Raw genomic sequence first — 5,490 nt, forward strand, 5'->3', positions numbered from 1 at the left:
CCTCTATAAGTCAGTTAGAATTCAACTCTCTCCTTTTCTCAGAAGAGTATTTCTCGTATACTAATTCAAATGTTGAGCAAACCAAAATGGTGGTTGTATTTTATATATTTATTTAGTCGTGACTTTTGAATAAAAGTGTTTTGTTTTATTATACGGAATACAATAGAAAATTACATTGTTTTGCAAAATTATTTTGTCTGGCAATAAAAAAACAGGGGTAATTACTTTAAGAATTAAAAAAAAAAAAAAGAACTAACAAATTAATTTGTTAAAAAACAAAACAAAAAAAAACAAAAACAACAACAACAACAAAAAACAAATAAGAAAACAATTTAAATAAATGAGTTTTGAGAAGCACTAAAGAAAACGAGAAAAAAAAGAAAGTTTAAATGGATAAACAAATATATAAAAACAACACAAATCAATACTAAATTGATGTAAAATTAGTAAATTAATAAATTTAATTCAATACTGGAACATTCCCAAAGTCATTACATCAATGGTACCAGCACAAGTAAGGCAATAAATAAGAAAAAGTTCGTTTGCCAAAATCTCTATTTAGTTTTCACTGGTTAATAAGGTGGGCTCATTTGAATTAGCCCGACCTAGTACTAGAGAGGCCAGACAGCAAAAATCGGAGTTAGTTCACCGTCAGGCGACGAGACGATGAGATGACGATGTGGGCGGAGTGGAGTGGTTGGGGGGGGGGGGGGGTGATAAAAAAAGAACAGGAGCGTATCCTGGTTTATGCATTAAGGGATGCATGGTGATTCGCAATCTATCAAAAATACACACAAATTGATTTCAGTACGAAGTATAAAGTTTAAGTAGTAACTTTTGAAATTATCTAATTTAAATTTGATTATTTCAGACCTGGTAATACAGCATATAACTTGAAAAAACAGGCTGGTATTTGCCCACCCTGCCCATTATTACCAGCCGTCCCTGAAAATGTAGGACAAATCGACATAAGGCAACCTTCATTCCAACCGCCATAAAATTAATTAACAAATCTTCTGTGGAAAAATGAGACAACCAATGAAAATAACGAGCAGCAGTGGCGTGAATCATCATCATCGACATTGTCGCCGTCGTTATCATCATCATTATCATCATCACCATCATCATCATCATCACCATCATTGTCATCTTCTTCTTAATATTCGACATTATATTTATAATATGGTTATCTGCTGTCCCATTAAATAAATCGTATCGATCTGTCTGTCTGTATGTATGTCTGTCTGTCTGTCTGTATGTATGTATGTATGTATGTATGTATGTATGTATGTATGTATGTATGTATGTATGTATGTATGTATACATACATACATTACATTTGAATACCAACTTCATGGTCAAAACCTGGAACATGTAAAGACAGCAAAATACATTGGCATTGAGTTAGAGTTTGCTAAAAACCTCAAATGGAATGACCACATAATATGTCACCTGCAGCGGCGTGGCGTATTGACGGCATATGGTGGTGCCATGATTAGAAGAAGAAAAAAAATTCTTAAACAGTGAACAAGATTAAGAGGAGAGAGCACATGTTAAAAACTCTCTTTTTTTTTTTTGGAAGGGTGGGGGGAGGGTCGATGATTTCTATGAGTTTACAAAACTCACAAAAACAAATAATTCATGAAAACAACAAGCCACAACACTGAGATACAAGTCCCGTGTGAAAAGGTCTTTGTAATTATTCTTTGTCAACCATTTAAAGGATTGGATTTGGTAGATAATGCAATCAATATGTGATAAATGTAAATCAAAAAAGAAAAAAAAAAAACCTATGACAGAAATTACTTACTTTTAGTACTTGTAAAGAAAATCTGCACGACGATGTTTCATCTCTGCAAATCTTTTTATAATTTGTTTATTGAAATCTGGAATGGCATTTGGCATCTATTTCAGCTTTGTGAATTGACAGAATCATTAACGACTTTAACCGCTCCTGTTTCATTGAATTGCGCAAGAAATTTTTCACTCTTTTAAGGGTGCTAAAACAACGTTCAGGAGGTTAAGAAATACGATGGAAGTGGTTAAGGTCACTATAGCCTATAGATGTCCATGATTTGTCAGTGTTTGTTGTATCTGTAAAAAGTAGACAATAAAAACAAAAGAAACGTGTTTTTTTTCTAAACTAACTGTGAGCCATTCATGTCTGTCATACCATGTCACTGAAAAAGAGCGTTTTCGAGATTTCCACACCTGTGTTAATTCAAAATCAGTTGGTTGGTGAGGAACTAGTCTTTTTATTTCTAGTTTGTCATCTAGTGTCGATCTCCCAAACGGTCGGTGAAGTAAAGAGTTAACTTGATTCATTGCAATTCATTGTTTAACAAAACAAAACTTCAAAGTATATCTCAAATAATGGAAATCAGTGGAATACTATTAATGATTGCACAAATAAAAGGTAGATTCAGATCTCAACGCATCACAAAGAAAAAATCACTCCACTTAAGTACTTAAGAAATCAAAAAACACACCAAAGTATAACTGTTGACAATCTTTGCTTTCTTTCTCTGACTGACACAAATACACACGCACAAACACACACACACACACACATAGACACAAATAAACACTCATACACACGTAACCATCAACTCGGCACTACAAGCAAGAAAAATGTTGGTAATTTCGTCCCCAATGCTTCGTGTTGCAAAGAATTACTTTATTCAATAATCGTGAAAAAGAGGTGGGGGGAGGAGGATTTTGATATGTCATATTTTTAAGTTTTATGTTGTTTTTCTTTGCTGCTCAGAAATAAACTTAACAATGATCAGTGTTTTTGACAGTTAATGAAATATTTTGGATGGCCGAAGTTACCCTAATTATAACGTCCAACTTTGGAGCTCTCAGATCCTGGCACAAGTCGAGGGTTTTTCCGCTATTTGAAGATAGTATAATTCGTCCCAGTTTCTCGCTCAATCAGCTGTAGCGAGACTAATAGATAGAGCATTAACTGGAGCTCGGATTGCTTTGCACCACGGTCTTATTCAGTCACGAATTCGCGCAGTGATGTCACCAACACACGAGTCGGCGCAGTGCGTGAATCGGAATCTTGAATAGAGCGGAGACTAAAAAAAGGCAGTATGTTGTTGGCGAGTTGGCGAAAGACAGTGGAGTTAAAATATCTCAGTTTTATTTTTAATTAAATTATGCCGTTAATGATTTTTAACTCACTCAACCCTAATACCGACTATATCCGTAGTTTACCCAAGTTACTTTTACCCCATCCCTATTTATTACACTTTTTCTAAGACAAATTATGGGCGTAGTATAAAAGCTAATGTTTTTAGTTTTTGCATGTTCATGATAGTTGAATATTACTATCTATGTACATGCTCATTGTAATACAATTTTCCCCATTTTGAAAAGTAGCAAAAATCTCTAGTATTGAGTGAGTTAAAAGATTGGTGTGGTGCCTGGCACCATTCGATCCAATGGCCCCACGCCAACCTGGCTTCAAAGGCAAATCAAACAAGCAATTTAAAAAGATGCCCAATCGCAACTCAAACCCTTGCTTTTAAAACTATTGTTAGACCAATTTTGGAGTATGGCAGCTCAAATTGGGACCCATATACAAATAAAAACATCGACACCTAAGAAAACATCCAAAGAAAAACAGCAAGACGCATCACAAACACATTCGATCCTTTCTCAAGTGCGTCTGAAATATCACAACGGATTGGCCTTGAACCTCTGGAAAAGAGAAGAAAGACAGATAAACTTAAATTGTTCCACAAGATCTAGTACAAAAATTCGTGCCTTAAACTTCCAAACGACAGCAAAGATATCGGCACAAGAAATACGAGGGGACACACAGCAAGAGTAACCATCCCAACATCAAAAACAGACGCCCACATGTATTCGTTTTTCCCTTCCACTGCCCGACTATGGAATAGCCTCCCCCAGCTGAAGTGGCTAAAAACGGTTGCCAACATGCCTTCACGCGATTGCTAGAGTTCACAACGTGACTTTTTAATCTATGTGTTTTTTTTTAGTTTGTTTGTTTTTGATTGTTTTTGTTTTGTTTTGTTTTTGTTTGTTTTTTAATTAGTATTATGTGCAGAGTTTTAGCAAGTTTAAAATGTAAAACCCTACAAACTGTGGAGTGATCCTCGACAATATTAGAGGTTTCCACAAGACGAAGAAGAAGATGTATGTATGTATGTATGTATGTATGTATGTATGTATGTATGTATGTATGTATGTATGTATGTATGTATGTATGTATGTATGTATGTATGTACGCTCATTTCTTTTGTATACATGTGTAGAAACAATGTTTGTGTATGTCTGTGTCTGTATTTGTAATTGTGTTGATATTCATACCATGAACCAAACTGAGCATTGTTTACCTCACATGAATTGCCTTTTATTTGGACAATAAAGATTATTATTATTATTATTATTATTATTATTATTATTATTATTATTATTATTATTAGGTTTTAGCCTCAAAGCGTAGCCATCGTTAACTTATAGCCTCACACTATAACCGTAGCCATCGTTAACTTATAGCCTGACACTGACCGTAGCCATCGTTATGTTATAGCCTGACACTGAAATCCAAAAGGACTGGCAGTTTGACGTCATTATTTGGTTTTTGCACCGCCTAGTGAGTTGTCGTTAGTAGAGCTCATAGAAACAAGTTATTCCATTGGTTGAACTATTGAATACAACGCATGATTTGTTTTCTTTTGTGGTAAAAGACTGACGTTATTTTTTGGTCAGTGTCAGGCCATAACTTTACGAAGGCCACGCACTGACCAAATAATGACGTCAAAAGACCATAATATATATATATTATTACGTTGATTATGATATGCATTTTTGTACAGAAATATGAATAATCAATTTTGTATTTGGAGCGCTTAGCTTGTAGTTGGTTTGTTTACAAAAATAACTTCTCCCCCGGTGACGTCCATTCAAGGGACGCTACTCTTCCGCTAATCTCATTCCCTATATATATATATATATATATATATATATATATATATATATATATATATATATATATATATATATATATATATATATATATATATATATATTTATGAGTGTTGGTGGGTACTCGTTGGTACGAGTAGGGCTCGATAATGATGGTTAGAGCTAATATAAGATATAAATGGTATCACCATTAAAACAAAATCAAGGAACCAACTACAATTGAGTACATTGGATGCCATTAAGAGAATCCGCAGTGTCATCCTTTTATCCAACAAAAGTTGCAAAGATTTTAATTGTAACAAAAAGTATGATCCAATAATTTGAGTCCAAAACTGTACACCAAATGCAAGCACACCCGAAGCATCCGATTCAGTTCTTGGTGTAGACCCGAGGCAGGAGGAGAAATAGGATGAGGATGACATTTCTCAAAACTCTTTAATCTAATAGGGTAATCTAGACATTGTTGTTATTTTTTTCTTCTGAAATTTGGATTTTTAATACATTTTTTTATAATCTGGATTTTTTGGATGG

This window comes from Berghia stephanieae, chromosome 2, assembly GCF_034508935.2.
Source record: "Berghia stephanieae isolate SIO BIC M18660-M18661 chromosome 2, UCSD_Bste_1.3, whole genome shotgun sequence".
Taxonomy (NCBI): Eukaryota; Metazoa; Mollusca; class Gastropoda; order Nudibranchia; family Aeolidiidae; genus Berghia; species Berghia stephanieae.